Source organism: Hypanus sabinus, chromosome 29 (assembly GCF_030144855.1).
Source record: "Hypanus sabinus isolate sHypSab1 chromosome 29, sHypSab1.hap1, whole genome shotgun sequence".
Lineage (NCBI taxonomy): Eukaryota > Metazoa > Chordata > Chondrichthyes > Myliobatiformes > Dasyatidae > Hypanus > Hypanus sabinus.
In genome coordinates, this window is record NC_082734.1 from 10,762,988 (window position 1) to 10,784,152 (window position 21,165).

At 47.0% G+C, this 21,165-nt stretch overlaps 1 protein-coding gene across 1 annotated transcript in view; it reads left to right on the top strand.

The window, feature by feature from the left end:
• Positions 1-21,165, top strand: part of LOC132382973 (neuronal pentraxin-2-like) — a 67,623-nt gene that overhangs the window by 9,529 nt on the left and 36,929 nt on the right. The gene's annotated exons all lie outside the window — the stretch shown is intronic.

The following is a 21,165-nucleotide window of genomic DNA, read 5'->3' on the forward strand; positions in this document are numbered from 1 at the left end:
GTATTCCATGACCCACCACTCTCTGTGTGAAAAACTTACCTCTGACATCCCCCTTGTACCTACTTCCAAGCACCTTAAAACTATGCCCCCTCATGTTAGCCATTTCAGCCCTGGGAAAAAAGCCTATCACAATCAATGCCTCTCCTCTTCTTATTCACCTCTATCAGGTCACCTCTCTTCCTCCAACGCTCCAAGGAGAAAAGTCTAAGTTCACTTATTATCATAAGGCATGCTTTCTAATCCAGACAGCACTGCGGGTCAAGGGGCTTGTATTATGCTGCAGATTTCTATAGCCTCATTTAAAATTCTCTCCACACCCCCATCATCTCTGCCAGATTATGCTGTTTAGCTACACACTAGGGGCAAATCACAGCAGCCAATTAAGCCGCCAACCTGCACGCCTGTGGGACAAGGCAGGAAACTGAAGCGCCTGGAGTAATCCCACCCAGTCACAGGGAGAACATGCAGACTCCACACAGACAGCAATGGAGGTCAGGATTGAACCAGGTGCTCTTGCTGGCCCACCGTCCCTTCTGCTGTAGGAGAGGACGCGTTTGCTGATAGTACTGGACAACAATTTTCTTTCAAAAATGTTGCTTCCTCAGAAATGTTTAATATTTATGATAGACTACTTGAAGCCAAACACAAATATAATTTCATACTACTTGTATCACATATGGATTTGGAGAAATAAGAAATTAACTTTTATTGAATATAATGTGTTTAATTGCATAACAGTGCTGATGCTTTGCAATAGTTCAACTCAGCTAAAAACGTTTTGTTGATGAACTTCATTTATACTCGGTGTCTGAGGCTTCTCGCTTAAGTGTCTAACAATAATCAGCCAGTACTGATGGATTCCGGTTGTCCTGAAACCGTTTCTCCATGACTGCAATGTCCCGGTGAAACCTTTCACCGTGCTCGTCACTGACAGCGCCAGGATTTGCAGGGAAGAATTCTAAATGGAAATACAGAAAGCGTATCTTTAGTGACATGTTGCACTTCATGATTTTGTGTGCCTGAAGCATGTCAACCAGCTGCACGTAATCCGGTGCTCTGTAGTTGCCAAGAAACTTTTCAAAAACATCTTTGATTGCTTTCCATGCGATCTTCTTCAGTCCTATTAGAAATTCTTTGAATTGCCCGTCATTGATGACTTGTTTGACTTGTGGACCAACAAAAATTGCCTTCCTTAATCTTGGCATCAATTATTCTGATTTGAAATAACAAATATAGATGATTTCAGAAAAATTGTGGATGGTGAGAAAATTTCATGGCGATTTTCAAGATCAGCAGCCCAAAATCCATAGGATACACCCAAAAATGCTAAGGAAGAAAAATCTTTGCTGTCCAGTGTTCTCAAAGTACCTATAGGTTACCATGTGCTACTCTGAGATGCATTTTCTTGCAGGCATTCACAGTAGAACAAAGAATTACAGTATAATCAGTGAAAAACCAAATTCCACCCCCCACCTATTTTCTTACAGCCTGTTTTCCCGCACGTCTTCCACCATCTACCCTCACTAGAGGTGTTTTACCCTAATCAATTTACCTACCAACCCGCATGTACTTGGGATGTGGGAAGAAACCAGTGCTACCTCACGGGCAATTCCAAACTAAACTTGAATCAATGAAGGATGCTCGACAGTGATGGCAGGGCTTGAATGCTATCACTCCCTTACAAAATGAAACCAAGCGACATATGACGCCAGTGCCTTCTATGCTCGTTCTGACCTCCAAAACATGGAGGAGCCATCACGGACAATCCGATGACCCTGTAATTTCGCCATCTGAGGCCAAGGTGAGAGCATCCTTCAGGAGGGTGAGCCCACAGAAAGCAGCCGGCCCAGGTGGGGTTCCTGGCCAAGTACTTAAGATCTGTGCTGATGACCAGGTGGAGTCTTTAACCTCTTGCTTCGGCAGTCTGACGTATCCTCCTGCTTCAAGCAGTGGCCAGTTATACAAGTGTCTGCGAAGAACATGGCAATTTGCCTCAACGCCTATCGTCCAGAACATCCACTGTGATGAAGTGTTTTGAGAGGTTGGTGATGAAAGCACATCAACTTGTGGCTGAGAAGCGACTTAGGCCCAGCGCAGCAGATACCATCTCATTGGCTCTTCACTCACCCCTGTCGTTGACCGGATCAAAGGTGGTGACAAAATCAGCATTTAGGAGGGAGGTCGAAAATCTGGCAGAGTGGTGCCACAACCATAACCTCTCACTCAATGTCAGCAAAACCAAACAGTTGATTATTGACCAGAAACCAGAGGTCCATGAGCTGGTCCTCATCGAGGGATCAAAGGCGGAGAGGGTCAGCAACCTTAGGTTCCTAGGTGTCTAGTGCCCAGCACGTAAGTGCAATTACAAAGAAAGCACAGCAGCGCCTCTACTTCCTTATGAGTTTGCAGATATTAGGCTTAACATCTAATACTTCAAAAAAACTTCTATGGATGTGTGGACGAGAGTATATTGACTGGCTGCATCACAGCCTGGTATGGAAATACCAATGCCCTTGGATGGAAAATCCTACAAAAAATTAGTGGATACGGCCAAGTCCATCACGGGTTTAACCCACACCTCCATTCAGCACATCTACACGGAGCGCTGTCGCGGGAAAGCAGCGTCCATCATCAGGGACCCCCACCACCCAGGCACTCTTGTCTCACTGCTGCCATCAAGAAGAAGGTACAGGAGCCTCAGGACTTACACAAGAGGTTCAGGAGCAGTTATTACCCCTCAAATGTCAGAGTCTTGACCCACTAGGGACAACTTTATTCAACTTCACTTGCCCCATCACTGAACTGTTCCCACAATGGACTCACTTTCAATGATTCCTCGTCACATGTTCTTGGTATTTATCACTTATTTATTTATTTTTATAATTCCACAGTTTATTGTCTTTTTCACACTGGTTCTTTGCAGGGCAGTCTTATGCTGAGTATGTCCGCAAGAAAATTAATCTCTGGGTGGTATATTGTGACATATATGCACTTTGATAATACATTTACTTTGAACTTTGATTATCATTGGAAATTAATCAGCACAGATTCCAAAGATGCCTGAGGTGTTCGTGCTGGTGTAGTACGGTATATATGGGTATATTACTGTACTATAGTTTTAGGCACATACATCTGACTAGTGTTGCCCAAGACTTTTCACAGTACCGTATTTGTCAACATGGAGAGAGGAGTGAGTTTGTAAATCTGGCGGGAGTAAAGGATGTTGGGAATGGCGAGGGTGGAGTGCCGCAGGAGGGGCAGGTGGCAGAGGAGGAGTGCCAGGGGCGGGGGTGGCGCAGGTGTAGACACACCCAGCCCTGAGACACCTGACCAGGTCATTTGATTCCAAACAATCATTTTATTGATCATTACAGAATGTTCCTCTGGTGCTTCCCACTCCTTCCCCTCTCCCTTCCCCTTTTCCCAACCATGGATCCCCTCTCCCTGCCCCCTTCCCACTCTCAGTCCACAATAGAGACCCGTTTCAGAACGAGGTTTATCATCACTCACATATGTTTTCAATTTTTTTTGTGTGTGTACAGTGAAATACATAAAATTACTACAGTACTGTGCAAAAGCCTTAGGCACCCGAGCTATATATATGTATATATACACATATACATTTAAACAGTACAACTGAAGTGTAAGATCACAGGGTGCATAGTTAGCGCGGATTCACGCAGACTTTTCCCCACGGTTTGGGAAACCAGAAACTAGAAGACTTAGCTTTAGGAGATTTAACGGGAACTGAGGGTGGTAGGTGTACGCGTTGAGCTGCCATCGGAAGTGGTTGAGGCAAGTAACTTATGACATTTAAAGGGTATAACAGATAGGAAAGGTTCAGAGGGCCGTGCACCAAATCTGGGTTAATTGGACCTGCTTAGTTGGTAATCTTGGTCATTTGAGCCGAGGGACCAAGTTTCAGTGCTGTATGACTCTATAAATTTAAACTGATGCAATGGAAAAGGCTTATTAGTCCATTGGTAGCACTCAGCATCCCGTCTTTCTCATTCTCCCCTCCTTATCATCGTCATCATTACAGAAACATAGAAAGCCTACAGCACAATATAGGCCCTTTGGTCCACAAGGTTGTGCCGAACATGTCCCTACCTTAGAAATTACTAGGCTTACCTAAAGCCCCATATTTTACTAAGCTCCATGTACCTATCCAAAAGTCTCTTAAAAGACCCCATCGTATCCGCCTCCACCACCATCGCCAGCCGCCCATTCCACGCACTCACCACTCTCTGAGTAAAAAGCTTACCCCTGACATCTCCTCTGTACCTACTCCCCAGCACCTTAGACCTGTGTTCTCTTGTGGCAACCATTTCAGCCCTGGGAAAAAGCCTCTGACTATCCACATGATCGATTCCTCTCATCGCCTTATACACCTCTATCAGGTCACCTCTCATCCTCCATCTCTCCCAGGAGAAAAGGCTGAGTTTGGGCCACGTCATGTGTTGTAGGCAATCATGGTCTCATGAGCATGAGTATTTTTGGCAAATTTTTCTACCCGTATGGTTTGCCATCGCCTTCTTCTGGGCAGTGTCTTTACAAGACGGGTGACCCCAGCCATGATCAACACTCTTCAGAGAATGTCTGCCTGGTGTCAGTGGTTGCACAACCAGGACTTGTGATCTGCACCGGCTGCTCATCCGACCATCCACCTGCTCCCTTAGCTTCACGTGACCCTGATCGGGGGTGGGTGGGGGCTAAGCAGGGGCTACACCCTGCCTAAGGATGACCTGCAGGCTAGCGGAGGGACAGAGGGCTTTACACTCCTTTGGTAGGGACGTACCTCCACCCTGATGCCCAAATTGTCCTGTATCCCTGCAAATTACTCTCTCTTGCCTGCCCATTGGCTCTCCTTTTGACCCATTGGCCACGTTCAAATACTGAGTGGCTATTTACAGTGACCAGTTAACCCAGCAGCGTATCTTAGGCGGGAATAAACCGGAATATCCACGCGGTCAAATGAGAACAGGCAAACTCCACACAGACAGCACCTCTGCTTCCGTTTGGATCGGTCCCAGAAACTGTGAGTCAAACAGCTCCATTGCTGTGCCTCCCTACCGTCACGGCCTCGTAGACAGACATATAGGTGTGTGCGATATGCTTATATAATTGTTTATGACTGAACGTGTCCACCTTTGTGTGTACATATGTTTGAGTGTTTGTGTGTATGTACATATATGAGTGGGTGTGTGGTGTGAATGCCTTTAGGTGTATGTGTGTTATATGTGTGTGTGAGTGTGTGTACGTGTTTGAGTATGTGTGTGCACATGTGAGAATGGGTGCAAGTCGAGTGGACTGTCTGTCCGGGCCGTATTGAGTTTCCTGCGGCAGCTGTACGCAAGGAGAGGGTGCATGTTCCATTATACCCCTGACTTGGGCCTCATCAGTGATGGGGAATGCTTTGGTGACTCGGGACACGAGTCCCTCACTGCAGGATGGACAGAATCACAGACATCCACAGGGTGGATGTGGGTTGGGTTATCGAAGCCCAGAGCCCAACACCAAAGGCGTTCAGGATTGTAGCACTGGGTCGAAAGAGGAGATGATCTCTACAGGCGATTTTAAATCTTTATTTGGCATCCTATCATGTATTGCTCAAGAGAGGCTTGAACTTTAAAGAGGGAACTCTCTCCTGAGATCAAATGTACAATGTGGGACTCAGTTCAGCAAGCACACTGCAGACCCTTCGGCCCAGGATGTTCTGCTGACCTTTAACCTACTCTAGGATCAATCTAACCCTTCCCTCACCAACAAGAGAAAATCTGGCAGATGCTGGGAATCCTAAGCAACACACACAAAGTGCTGGAGGAGCTCAGCAGGCCAGGCAGCCTCTACGGACAAAGTACAGTCAACGTTTCGGGGTGAAACCCTTTGGCAGGACCCTTCCCTTCCCCATTTTTCTATCATCCAGCTGCCTATCTAGCAGTCTCGTAAATGTCCCTAATGCATCTGCCTCTACCATCACCACTGGCAGTACGCTCCACACACCTCTGTGTAAAAACCGTATCTCTGTCATCCTCCCTATAATTTCCTCAAGTCACCTTAAAATTATGCTCTTTCATATTAGTCATTTGCACCCTGGGAGAAAAAAAATATTTGTCTGCCCACTTGATCTGTATGTATTAATATTTTATACACCCCTATCAAGTCACCTCTCATCCTCCTTCACTTCAGAGAGAAGTTTCAGCTCACTCAGCCTATTATCCTAAGACATGCTCTTTAATCCAGGTAGAATCCTGGTAAGTCGCCACTGCACCCTCCCTAAAGCTTCTGAATCCTTCCTATAATGAGGTGAACAGAACTGAACGCAATATTTCAAGTGTGGTCTAACCAGCGTTTTATCGAGCTGTAACATTACTTTGTGGCTCTTGATCTCAGCCCCCATCTACTAATGAAGCCCAACACACCATGTGCCTTATCAACAACCCTTTCAACTTTGGGGGATCTGTGGGTGTGGACCTCAGTAACTGACTGTGCACTCAGTGGCCATTTTATTAGGTACAGGAATGGAACCCCCAGTGTGGTCGTCTGCTGCCGTAGCCCATTCACTTCAGCGTTCAGTGTGTTGTGCATTCAGAGATGCTCTTCTGCACACCACTGCTGTAACGTGTGGCTATTTGAGTTACTGTCGGCTTCCTGCCAGCTTGAACGGGTCTGGCCATTCTCCCCTGACCTCTCTCATCAACAAAGCGTTTTCACCCCCAGAACTGTCGCTCACTGGATGTTTTTTTTTGTTTTTCTCACCAGTCTCTGTAAACTCTAGATATTGTTGTGTGTGAAAATCTCAAAAGGTCAGCAGTTTCTGAAATATTCAAACCACCCCATCTGGCACCAACAATCATTCCACCCTGTCTGGCACCAGAAAACTATTATTTTTTTAAATTTTGTTTTTCATGTTATTCTCTGTAACTCTAGAGACTGTTGTGCATGAAAATTCCAGTTGATCAACAGTTTCCACAGTCAAGGTCACTTAGATCACATTTCTTCCCCATCCTGATGTTGGGTCAGAACAGCAACTGAACCTCTTGACCATGTCTGCATGCTTTTATGCACTGAGTTGCTGCCACGTGATTGGCTGATTAGACACTTACATTAGCGAGCAGGTGTAGCTAATAAAGTGGTCTCTGACTGTCTAGGCAGCACGGCAGAAGCAGCAGAAGGCGGTTGTTGGTCAGCTGGAGACAGGCAGTCACAATGCAGACACACAACAGGCTCGTTCAGTAAAGCAGGCAGTGGTGAGTGTGTGGTTTGATGGAATTAGTCTGCTCAGAGGGCCACTGGGATCTGCTGTTCGTTTGGCCTTTCAACCCACTCTGGGTGTCTAATGGTGATTGGAATTTCTAACAGAAAGGGATCGCAGCCAAAAGTGCACCGTCAGCCACTGGTCTGTCAGTGTTAATCACGGCTCCGTGAATCATACGGCGCTGGAGTGGGCGACCGCATCCTGTTAATCACTTTAATCTGCGTTCATTCTGTTTAAGCCTTCCGTGAGCAATAGTGACAAGTTGATAGACCTGAGCAAAAGAGCTTGTCCTCCCTGCTAACATACACAGAACACTGGAGAAACTCGGCAGGTCAGGCAGCATCAATGGAGAGGAATAAAGAGTCAACATTTTGGACTGAGACCCCTCATCAGGGGTGGAGTGGAAGAGGGGATGAAGCCAGAATAAGAAGGTGGGGAGGGGGTGTGTGGGGAAGGTGGGAATGATAGGTGAAGCCAGGTGAGGGGGAAGGTAGGTGGCTTGGGGAGGGAGGATGAAGTGAGAAGCTGGGAGGTGACAGGTGGAAAGGGTGAAGGGATGAAGAAGAAGGAATTGGATCAAAGAGGAAAGTGGACCATGGGAGAAAGGGAAGGAGGAGGGGCATGAAAGAGAAGTGGAAGGAAGGTGAGGAGAAGAGGAGGGATAAGAGGGAAGCCAGAAAGGGGAATGGGTATAGAGTGAAAGGGGAGGGGGAGGAATTACTGGAAGTTGGAGAAATGCCAAAAGGTTGCAGCAATGCAGATGGAATATGAATTGTTTCTTCTCCAACAAGAGTGGCCCCATCCCAAGTCCAGTGACTCTCCACTGGTAGCATGGGCAAAGATATTTACCATGATCAATTTGGATTAATCATAGCCTGCTCAGTGAGAAGTCCTGCCAGCAATGTCACTTTCAGGTACAACCCCCACCCAGCTTCTGACTATCTCCTTGGACCAATCCCACAGAAAATCTGTGATGCCTCCACAATCAAAAATAGACTCAGTGGCCACTTTATTAAATACACCCGCTCGTTAATGCAAATATCTAATCAGCCAATCGCGTGGCAGCAACTCAATGCATAAAAGCACGCAGACACAGTCACGTGGTTCAGCTGTTGTTCAGACCAAACTTCAGATTGGGGAAGGAACGTGACTTAAATGATTTTGACTGTGGAATAATTGTTGGTGCCTGATGGGATGATTTGAGTATCTCAGAAGCTGCTGATCTCCTGGGATTTTCACGCCCGGTGCCAGATGGGGTGGTTTGCGTATCTCAGAAACTGCAGATTTCCTGGGATTTTCATTTCTGGTGCCAGATGGGGTGGTTTGAGTATCTCAGAAACTGCCGATCTCCTGGGCTTTTCAGGCACAACAGTCTCTAGAGTTTACAGAGAATGGTGCAGAAAAAAAGACTCCAGTAAGTGACAGTTCTGTGGGTGAAAAGACCTTGATCATGGGAGAGTTCAGAGGAGAATGGCCAGACTGGTTCAAGCTGACAGGAAGGCGACAGTAACTCAAACAACCTCACATTGCAATAGTGGTGTGCAGAAACCCATCCCTGAATGCACAAAACAACTGGAGGCACTCAGCAGGCCAGGCAGAATCTAAGGAAAAAAGTACAGATGACGTTTCAGGCCGAAACCCCTTTGGCAGGGGTGGAGGAAGAAAGCTGAGGACTAGATTAGAAAGGTGGGGGGAGCAGAGAGAGAAACACCAGGCGATAGGTGAAACTTGGAACACAACACCTGGAACCTTGAAGTGGATGGGCCACAGAGGCAGAAAATCATGAACATACATGCTGAGATCATTTTATTAGGTACAGGAGGTAGCTGATAAGGTGGCTACTGACTGTAGCCTGTCAATAAACTTTGGCCGAAGGGAATTGAACAGAAACGCAGGTAAATGAAGGAGGAAAGAGAAGCTTGTCAGATTTTGATAGAGTGAGTGCATAACTAATGACCTCATCATTTCATCCAGTGTTCTATATTCGTAACTGGTGAATTGAAAACCTTCCTGTACAAAGAAGAGTAACATTATAAATTTATATCCTTGGACATTGGTTAATAACTTTCTGTCTCCTATGAGGCTCTTAAAAGACGTTGTCACCAGGATGAAGTGGTGCAGTGCAAAGGAAAGGGCAAGATATATTGCAGCAGATAGAAACTGGTCTCATGAAACACGTTGATTAATAGATGAAACTGTGTGAGTCCCAGGATGTATACATTACTGCAACAGCTCATTTCAACCGTCGCAATTTATAGGATCCAGTGAGTCATCTTTCCCCACTAACCATCAGCTTATGGAATCTCAGCGGTATAATTCCCTATTTATCACCAATATAGCATCCAATGGATCAAATTTCCCCAGTTCCTCGAATCCAGAGGATCATCTTTCCTCATTAATTCCCAACTTATAAAATCCATTCATTCTCCCCATTCGCTACTGACACATAGTCCACAAGATACAGGGTGGGATTGGGCCATTTAGCCCATTCGGTCTGCACCGCCATTGGATCATAGCTGAGTTATTATCCCTCTCAACCCCATTCTCCTCCAAGAGGACCACATCCCTGTTGTAAGGTTTGGAGGTATGTGTCCCTCAATGACCCAAGAGAGCTGGGTTGGCTGGAGTCAGGGCCTTATGCTTTGGCTCTTGGTAGGGTCACCCATGCCAAACAGGTCAAAGGGTAGAGGGCATCAGACTGAGAGTGGTCCACCAGGTTTGTGGGGGGAAGGTGTTCGGCTCAGGGCTAACAGCCATGACTGGTTAAAAACAATTGATACGGAAGCAGCAATGAAGGGTCCTTCTACATCTGTGTGTGACAGCACGGTCAGACAGAGATGGAGACCAGCAACATAACAGGCAGGAAGTAAGTAAGTCAACCCCATTCTCCTGCCTTCTCCCCATAACCTTTGATGTCCTTACTGATTAATAATACATCAACCTCCACCTTAAATATACCCAATGATTTGGCCTCCACAGCCATCTATGGTAATGAACTCCACAGATTCATCGCCCTGTGGCTAAAGAAATTCCTCTGTATCTCCATTTTAAAGGGATGGCCTTGTATTCTGAGGCTGTGCCTCTGGTCCTAGACTCTCCCACTAATAGAAACATTCTCTCCTCACGCACTTTCAATAGACCTTTCAATATTCAACCGACACACACAAGGTGCTGGAGGAACTCAGCGGGCCGGGCAACATCTAGGGAAAGGAGTAAACAGTCGACGTTTCGGGAGAGACCCTTCATCAGGACTGGAGAAAAAAAGATGAGGAGTCAGAGAAAGAAGAAGGAGGGGGGAGGGTACCCTTTTCCCCCTTGTCCTTGGACATACTGGGTAGGTTAACTGGTCATTGTAAATTGCCCTGTGATTAGTTTAGGGTTAATCGGGGGTGGGGGGTGGTGACGTGGATTGAAGGACCAGAAGGGCTTTCTCTTTGCTGCATCGCTAATTAAAATTAAAATAAAGAACCCTGCCAGAGACAAGAGGGCAGGGTTCCTTCAGTCATTATTAAATGAGTTAGTTACACAGAGGTGCGGCTACACAGATCCAGTGGCCTGCATCCAGTGCTAAAGGAAGACATTGGTGAAGCCAAATTTGGCATCTTGCATGCAGTTCCAGTCACCCACCTACAGGAAAGGTATCGATAAGCTTGAAAGAGTGCAGAGAAAACTTACAAGGATGTGGTCGGGAATTAAGTTATAGAGGAAGGTTCAAAAGGTGAGGACTATTCTCTGGAGTATAGGAAAATAAGGGGGAGATTTGATAGTGGGTTACAGAATCATAGTGGAGTATAGATAGGGGAAATGCAAACAGGGCTTTCCTACGCTTATGAGAAATTCGGTTAGGTGCATGGATGGTGGGGTATGAGGGGCTCAGGTCCAGGTGCAGGTTGATGAGACTAGGCAGAATATAATTCTGTACGGACTAGATGGGCTGAAGGGCCTGTTTTTGTGCTGTAGTGTTCTATGATTCTATGAGGTTTGAGGTGTGGGGCTGGTGGGTGGCAGAGCGGGTGGTGGAGATGTTAGAAAATACAAGTGATTTTTACAAGAACTAAGATTTTAACAAGAGTCTGCTGATCTCCGAGTACACGTTACTGAAACCAGCTCCATTTGTAAAGAGGCTTTGTAAAATTCAGCGTGCTTGCATTTCCCAGCTGGATTGGTGGGATTTGAACTCATAGATGACTCATTCTGTAATGGACTCCTCCCCAGACTTGGCCACAGCTCAACACTGAAGGTTTTCCACTCTGCATTAAGCATCTAGTCTGCATCAGCCAGGCACCGTTTTTAAAACATCTGTTAGAGCTATGTAATTTGAAGTTAAGTCACGTCTTTGATTAAAGTTCGGACTGAAGCACTGGCTTTGATGGCTGCATAAGGGAACCAAAGAGGCACGTTTCCAGGGAGATCCCATGGTGGGATCATTTCAGTTTTCAGTATCTGCACAGAAATGGAGAGAGAACAAATATCAGCTCGGGTGGGGTGGGGGTGTGCTGCTGAGGCAGGGGGCTTGGAGAGGAAGGGGTAGGTCTGGGGTGGGTTCACTGTAAGAGACTGAATTAAGATGGAGTCTTTCTCTCTCCAACTCTTATTTCTCTCCCTCATCCCACCTCTCTCTCCTATCTTCATCTTTCTCTCTCTCTTCCCCTCTCTCTTTCTCTCTCACAGCACCCCCTTATCCCAGTCTCTATTTTCCTTCAGATCTTTCTCTCCCACTGTTGTTTGCTGATTTAACAACAGATGATGTCATTTCTCCCGGGAAACATTCAACGCAACATGCCGCACGCAATCTGGAAAGAGAAAAACAAACGTGATATTGTCATAGTACACACTGGTACAGGTGCGCCCTGGGACAGGTACGCATTCAAACAGGTGAGCGCTGGGACAGGTATGCGTTTGGACAGATACGCTCTGGGACAGGTATGCATTTGGACAGGTGTGCACTGGGACAGGTACGCATTCAGACAGATATGCTCTGGGACAGGTATGCATTTGGACAGGTGCGTGCTGGGACAGGTACGCATTCTGACAGGTGCGCACTGGGACAGGTATGCGTTTGGACAGGCGTGTGCTGGGACAAGTATGCGTTCGGACAGGTGCGCTCTGGGACAGGTACGCATTCAGACAGGTGCACACTGGGACAGGTATGCATTCGGACAGGTGTGCACTGGGACAGGTACGCATTCGGACAGGTGCGCACTGGGACAGGTACACACCAAGACAAGTACACTCTATCACTGGTAATCATTGCTACAAGTTTTAACTTCAGTCAGAGATTATAGGTGTGTGCGGTACATGAGAAACAGACCCCTGAAAAATACAAACTACCTTTGGTTTAAGCTGTGGCATTATAAACAAGTAATCCAATAATAATAGTATTTAAAGTATAATTTTTCTGTGAGTTAATCTGTTTCCCCAATCCCTTTTCTCTCACATAATCTACCCAGTATCTGACACCGACCCCACCCTCAGACCCCCATCTCTCTGTTTATTTACTGTCCTCTACCCACTTGCTCATTAGCCATGCCGTCCTCCCAGTAGGGCCCTCACCCTACTATTCCCATCTGCCCTCTTCACTTCCCTTATTTGGTTCCACACTCCATCTTCCTTTCCTGTTCATTCTCTTCAACCCTTTGTCGTGTCCATCCATCAGCTCCCAACCCCGGTCGTTTTTTCTCTTCTTCTTTCTGTCCCCTAACCCCTCCTGGATCCACCGATCTTTTGCCAACTATCTTCCCACCCCTCTTTAGAGCGGCTATATGCCCCCTGTCTCTCAGCAGGCCAGGCAGCGTTTGTGTGGGGAAGTGGGCGCTTGACACCGGGTCAAGACCCCTCATCTGGACTGGACTGAAATGAAGCCAGTCCAGATAACGGATGAAACGTCAAAGGCACTGCGTTCTGCAGATCCTGCGCTACACACGCCAAATGCGGTAGGAAATCGGCAGGTCAGGCAGAGTCTATGGAGGAGAGAATAGGCAACTGACTTTGTGGGCTGAGACCTGATGAAGGGTCTCGATCCCACTTCAGCAGTCCATTTCCCTCCACAGATGCTGCCTGACTCGTTGAGTTCCTCCAGGAATTTGTTTTTACTCGCTTCAGATTCCAGCATCTGCAGTCTCGAGTTCTTCAGAGGTGACTGTCCACACCAACAGCAATGAGTTAAGTTGGATAAAGGACAATGTACCACAGCCAGATTAGAAGGAGTTGAGAAAGAGATTAAGGCGACAGGACACGAGAGGGAGTAATCAGAGGTTTGCGCCCTGGGGAATAGAGGAACGGGAGACCACACAAATAAATCCCTGGGAGGCAAGATGGTCCTGGTGAGATTCAGACTCCAGGGATATAGGGATCAGTTCAGGATCTATGCACACTGGATGGTTTGCATCTTGGCAAAGCGGGAGTTCTTGTCATGCTGCGGTGTGGCCTAAACTAATACTGGGGTTTGGGCACAGGAGGATAATATCAAAAAGGAGATCAGCGGTGCAAGAAAAAATCTGGGATGTAGATAGGGTTAGGTTGAGCAAACTAGGGCGTTTCCCTTTGGAGCGAAGGAGGATGAGAGGTGACTTGATAGAGGTGTAAAAGATGGGAAGAGGCATGGATCAAGTGGATGTCTGCAGACTTTGTCCCAGGGTGGAAATGGCTAATATGAGGGGGCATGATTTCAAGGTGTTTGGAAGAAAGTTTAGGGGAGAATGGCAGTGGTAAGTTTTTGATACAGAGACTGGTGGGCGCCTGGAAACCTCTGCCAGGGGTGGTGGTAGAGGCAGATACGTTTGGGCATTTAAGAAACTCTTAAACAGGCCCATGGATGATAGAAAGGAGGAGAGCTTTGCAGGAGGGAGGGGCAGATGGATCTTCGATTGGACTAAAAGCTCAGTACCACATTGTGGGCTGAAGGGCCTGTATCCAGCATAGGACTGCACAGCACTGTACAGGCCCTTTGGCCCACAATGTTGTGCCAACCCATATAAACATACTCCACAATCAATCCAACCCTCTCTCCTACACTGCCCATAACACTCCATTTTTCTTTTATCTCTGTGCCAAAGAGTCTTTTAAATGTCCCTGTTGTATTCGGTTCTGTCACCTCTGTTCCAGCCACTCAGCACTTTCTGTGCAAAATACATCTCAGCTAAACTGTCCTCCACTCACATTAAATGCACATTCTATGATATTGGCCATTGCTGCCCTGGGAAAGGTTGCTGCCTGCCCACTCTCTCTATGCCTCTCTTAAACATATACAGAACTGTGCAAAAGTCTTAGGCACATATATATAGCTAGGGAGCCTCAGGCTCTTGCACAGTACTGGAGTAATTTTACATATTGCTCTGCACGTGGGTCGAGCAGCATCTAGAGAGGGAAGAGATTAGTTGATGTTTTGAGTCCAACCCCTGCAGAGTTCTCATGCTGGGCTTCAACCCAAGCGTGGACCATAATTTCCCTCCCACAGGCTCTGCTCGACCTGTGGCCGCAAAAATAAACAAATTTCAGACATGTGTGAATGATGATAAACCTGATTCTGATATGTGTCTCTTTTGTAGACTGAGAGTGGGAAGGGGGCAGGGAGAAGGGATTCATGGTTGGGAAAAGGGAAGGGAGAAGGAGGGAGTGGGAAGCAGGAAGACGTTCTTTAATCCAATCACAAACAGGGGAAAATCTGCAGATGCCGGAAATGCCAAGCAACACACACAAAATGCTGGAGGTACTCAGCAGGCCAGGCAGCGTCTATGGAAAAGCGTGAACAGTTGACGTTCCGGGCCGAACAAATAAGCAATTGTTTGGGATCACGTGACCTTGCCTGGTGTCACCCCAGCCCTGGTACTCCTTCTCCGTCACCTGTCCTACATCCCTCCCACGGCGTTCCACCCTTGCATTCCCAACATCCTGTGCTTCCGCCAGAATTACAAACTCGCTCTCCGCTGCACGTTGAGAAATGCGGTACTGTACAAGTGTTATGCACCCTGGTTATATATACAGTATGCACCTGAGACTTCTGTACGCCTCTTTACTGGCCACTGTACATTGCTCCTGTGGTGTAGGTGAGGGATAGAATCTGGGGAACACGAGGATCATAAAATGGGGTTCACGTAAAACAGGGACACAGGGGACCGTAGAGGCTCAAAACTGGAAGAGCAAGCAATCTGCCGGAGGGGCTCATGGGTCGAGCAGCATCTAGAGAGGCAAGAGATTAGTTGATGTTTTGAGCCCAACCCCTGCAGAGTTCTCATGCTGGGCTTCAACCCGAACGCGGACCATAATTTCCCTCCCACAGGCTCTGCTCGACCTGCTGAGTTCCTCCGGCAGATCACTTCTTGCTCATTTCAGTGGGTTTTCGATGGTAGGGGGCAGACATTGTGGGCGAAAGGAACGTATGAATCACTGACTCTCTGTGTGAGAAATACCAAGTCTTAAAACAAGGCTGTCATTGGTAACGTGGCGAGTAATGTAACAATATTACGGTCATGAAGAAGCAGATTCAGTTTTGCCACTGCCTGTAAGGAGTTTGTATGTTCTCCCCGTGACCGCGTGGGTTTCCTCCGGGTGCTCCGGTTTCCTCCCACAGTCCAAAGACGTATGGGTTAAGAAAGAGATTAGTTTTATTCATCAGATGTACCTTGAAACATACGGCAAAACGCGTTGTTTGCCTTAATAATCTGAGTATGTGCTGGGGGCAGCCCACACGGGCCACAATGCTTCCGGTGCCAACGTAGCATACCCAGAGCCTATACAGTACTGGGCAGATATCTCAGGCACACGTGTATGGCAAGGGCACCTAAAACTTCTGTATTTGTCACCATGGAGAGTAGAGCGAGTTTGTAATCCTAGCGGGACCACAGGTGCGCCGTGGGAAGGGTGTGGGTCAGGTGGCAGAGAAGGAGTACCAGGGGCAGGGGGTGGCAAGGGTGTGGACACACCCAGCCCTGAGACACCAGGCAAGATAATTTGATTCCAAACTATTGGCTTATTGATCATTACAGAATGTCTCTCTGGTGCTTCCCTCTCCCTCCCCTCTACCTTCCCTTTCCCCAACCATGATTCCCCTCTCCCTGCCCCCCTTCCCACACTCAGCCCACAATAGAGACCCATATCAGAATCAGGTTACGTCGTGAAATTATTTCTTTTGTAGCACCAGTACAGTGCAATAAATAAAATTACTCCAGTACGGTGCAAAAGCCTTAGCCACCCTCGCTGTATACACGTGTCTAAGATCTTTGCGCAGAACTGTAGATAGGTTAATTGGTCACAAGGGTGTGGGCTTGTCGGTCCAGAAGGACTGTGTCATGTTGAATCACCAAATTAAACGATTTAGAAAAATTAGAAAGGCTAAGAAATAATAAAGTAGTTGTTAGAGCAGCGTCCCGCTCAGTGGTGCAATAGTATCAGCGCCAGACTCCGGGGCGAAGGCTCCCGAGTTCGAATCCAAGTCGGGTTGAGCGTCGAGCTAGCAACTCGGCCTCGTAAAAACAGGAATAGCTCGCTATGGAAACACCGTCAAAAGACGGAGCTCTGATAACTCCACGGCCGAGGTAGGGTCTGTTCTTCTTCTTCTTCTTCAGTTAGAGCAGTGAAGACTTGTCTCAAGAAAGGGATTGGAGTGGGTTCTAAGCATTCCTGGAGTGAGGGTGTTCAAGAAAGAGGGTGGAAGAGGTGGATTGATAACAGTCTCCCCTCTCGCTGAGTGATACCCCTCTGCTCAGTATTTAGGGAGAGTGAGAGAGTGCCTGCGGTACGTCAAATTGTCGGGTGAACAATTGTACTGCCGATCGTGGGGGCTTTGCTGTTGCCTGCTTGGTGGCTGAGTGGAGGGTGCTGGTGGGTTTTTGCTCTACTAAGTGTCAGAGGGGGTGGCTCAATGCTTGTGCACGGGACGACTTTGGGGTTCGAACATTTTTTCCGTCGCTCATTCTGCGGGGAACCCTTCTGTTTCCCTGGATGTCCGTGAAGAACAAGAATTTCCAGCTGGAACTTTTGAACTAATACAGGGCTGGAAAGTGAGGGAGATCAAGGACGGAGTCTGTCTAGATTTCAAGCTCGAGAGAAGCTTGGTTACAACATTGGAAACTTTTCTGTAGGCTTCCAGCCAGTGAGAAGGAGGTCAAGGAGCAGGTTTGCTGGGGAAGTGGCAAGATGTGTAAAAGCAGTGGTGAGGAAAAAACACGAGGAAATTCATGTAACACACACAGGATGCTGGTGGAACACAGCAGGCCAGGCAGCATCTAGAGGGCCAAGACGTGCTTCTTCCTATAGATGCTGCCTGGCTTGCTGCGTTCCACCAGCATTCTGTGGGTGATAATAGATAATAGACAATAGACAGTAGGTGCAGGAGTAGGCCATTCAGCCCTTCTAGCCAGCACCACCATTCACTGTGATCATGGCTGATCATCCACAATCAGTACCCCGTTCCTGCCCTCTCCCCGTATCCCTTGACCCCTCTATCTAGAAGAGCTCTATCTAACTCTCTCTTGAATGCATCCAGAGACTTGGCCTCCACTGCCTTCTGGGGCAGAGCACTCCACATATCCACCACTCTCTGGGTGAAAAAGTTTTTCCGCATCTCTGTTCTAAATGGCCTACCCCTTATTCTTAAACTGTGGCCTCTAGTTCTGGACTCGCCCATCAGCGGGAACATGCTTCCTGCCTCCAGCGTGTCCAATAATATAGACCTGGTTAGCAAGTCTATATTACATGGAGGCAAAGAGAAGCACGTTGAGCAGAACTTTCTTCATCTGTCTGAGTGGGGATGATGGCTTTGCTGAGCAAGTGGGGCAACTGTCAGAAATAGCAGTCAAACAATCAGTGGCCACTGCATTAGGTTCCTTCCTTATCTGACAAAGAGCCCCCGAGTGTCTGCTTTTGGTATTCTGCTGCTGTAGTCCATCCAGCTCAAGGTTCGAAGCGATGTGCATTCAGAGATGCTCTTCCACATGCCACTGTTGTAACACGTGGTTGTTTGAGTTATTGTCACCTTCCTGCCTGGCCATTCTCCTCCGACCTCTCCCTCTAACAAGGCATTTTCACCCACAGAGCTGCCGCTCTCTGGATGTTTTTGGTTTCCCGTACCATTCTCTGTAAACTCTCGAGACTGCTGTGTGTGAAAGTCCCAGGAGATCGACAGTTTCTGAGATACTCAAACCACCCCATCTGGCACCAACAATCATTCCAAGTCACTTAGGTCACATTTCTCCCCCATTCTGATGTTTGGTCTGAACAACTGAGCCTCTTGACCATGTCTGCATGCTTTTAACCATTGAGTTGAGGAAAAACTTTTTCACCCAGAGAGTGGTGGATCTGTGGAATGCTCTGCCCCAGAAGGCAGTGGAGGCCAATTCTCTGGATGCTTTCAAGAAAGAGTTAGATAGAGCTCTTAAAGATAGCGGAGTCAAGGGATATGGGGAGAAGGGAGGAATGGGGTACTGATTGTGGATGATCAGCCATGATCACAGTGAATGGCGGTGCTGGCTCAAAGGGCCGAATGGCCTACTCCTGCACCTATTGTCTATTCTCTATTGAGTTGCTGCCACGTGATTGGCTACAGGAGATACCTAATAAAGTGGCCACTGAGTGTATATGGACTCGCAAAAGCCATTTGTTGGATAAGATGGTGCAACATTCAATGTTCAAGGTAAATTTTATTATCAAAGTGTATATATATATATATATATAATCTCCATATCCAGCCCTGAGATTCATTTTCCTGCGGGCATACTCAGCAAATCTATAGAATAGTAACTATAACAGGATCAATAAAAAGATCACCCAGAGTGCAGAAGACAACAAACAGTGCAAGTGCAAATATAAATAGATAGCAATAAGTAATGAGAACATGAGATAATGAATAAAGATCATTAAAATGAGATCATTGGATGTAGGAATATCTCAATGATGGGGCAAGTGAGTGTCGTTATCCCCTTTTGTTCAAGAGCCTGATGGTTGAGGGGTGGTAACTGTTCTTGAACCTGGTGGGGTGGGCCCTGAGGCTCTTGTACCTTCTACCTGATAGCAGCATTGAGAAGAGAGTAAAGAGATTTGTGATCAAGTCCTGAAATAAAAGGGGATGTTGCAATGTGGATAGATAATTGGCTCCTGTACAAGAAGCAGATAATTCCCGTACAGTCTGGTTCTGGTATAGGAAGGAAGTGTAGAGAGCTGTTCCCCGGTGGCTGGTACTAAGACCAGTACATTTCTTAATATAGATTGATGAGCTGGACGTGGGTGTAGAGGGCATAATTTGCAAATTTGCAGATGATACAGAACTAGTAAGCAGATTGAATAGTGAGGAGGATATTAATAGACTGGGAGGAGAGGGTGGTGGGAACAGGCGGAGAGTTGGCAGATGCACGCTAAGGCTGATCCGTGTGAAGTAATGCATCTGATTAGGAAGAATGAAAAGCCTTAGAACGGGAGCAGGAATCAAGACCGCGTGCAAAGTTCATTGAAAGTGGCAGGACAGATTAGAAAAATAAAACGTGATAACCACTCTGCTGGAGTAGGGTTTCAACCCACCCACAACGTTGACAATTCATTCCCCCGCCCCGCAGATTCTGTTCGACTTACTGCATTCCTCCAGCAGACTTTAGAATTTAGAATTCATTTTAAATCGTCTCATGATTGTCCGTTGCTCTTGATTCCAACCCCTGCAACCTCTTGCCTCAAAGATTAACCAAAGGTGGGTTCCTGGACTTTATATAAATAGAGACAGAGTTTACAAGAGCAAAACAAACAGGTACAACTGGAGAGGAGTGGACTGGAATCCTCGCCACCCGCCGGGATGAGGGCAGCCCCATCAACACTCAAGAAGCTCGACACCACCCAGTACAAGGCAGCCCATTTGACTGGTTCCCCTTCCACCAGCCTCCAATCCCCTCACCATCGACGGACAGTTGCAGCAGTGTGTACCATCTACAAGGTGCACTGCAACAACACACCAACGTTCCTACGGCAGAACCTTCCAGACCCTCGACCACCACGAGAACAGCAGAAACCTGGGAACACCCCCACTGGGAAATCCCCCTCCCAAGTCACTCACCATCCTGACTTGGAAACATGTCGCCGTTCCTTCATCGTCGCTGGGTCAAAATCATGGAATTCCCTCCCTGACAGCACCGTGGGTGTACCGACACCTCTGGGACTGCATCTCGTCACCACCTTCTCAAGGGTGAGCGACTAGGGATGGGCGATAAATGGTACCTACATCCTGGAAATAAATAAGCAAAAAAGTCCAGTTCTGGGCACCATGCTTTAGAAAAGGTGTGAAAGCAAGAGTAAAGGACTGCAGAAGAAATCCATTGGTATTACAGCTCTGTGCGACCCGCTATGAGAAAGGTGTCATGGCTTTGACGAGGATGCAGAAGAAGTTTGTCAGGGTGTTTCCTGATTTGGAGGGCATGAGAGGCTGAAGAAACTCGGGTTGTTTTCTCTGGAGCATCGGAGGCTGAGGGGAGATCTGGTAGAGGTTTATAAGATTATGAGAGGCATAGATAGAGTAGACAGGGAGTATCTGTTTCCCAGGGTTGAAATGTCTAATACCGGAGGGCATGCATTGAAGGTGAGGGGGGTATGTTCAAAGGGGATGTGAGGGGTAAGTTTTTTTTTCATTTTCAATCTTTTTTTGATTTAAAAAAAATTATTATGAATAGATACTAATCAGAGGAGAAGTTATATCAAATACATAGTACAAAAAATATACAAAGAAAGAAAAGAATATACACAGTCAAAATCATGTATAATATAATATTAGAAAGTTTTTTACTCCGAAAGTGGTGGATGGCCTGGCATGCTGGTAGTGGCAAATACATTAGAGGCTTTTAAGAGAGGCTTGGAGGGGCACATGGATGTGAGGAAGATGGAGGGATAGGGACGTGGTGTAGGAGGGATTAGTGTTTGGGTGTTAATGATCTGCT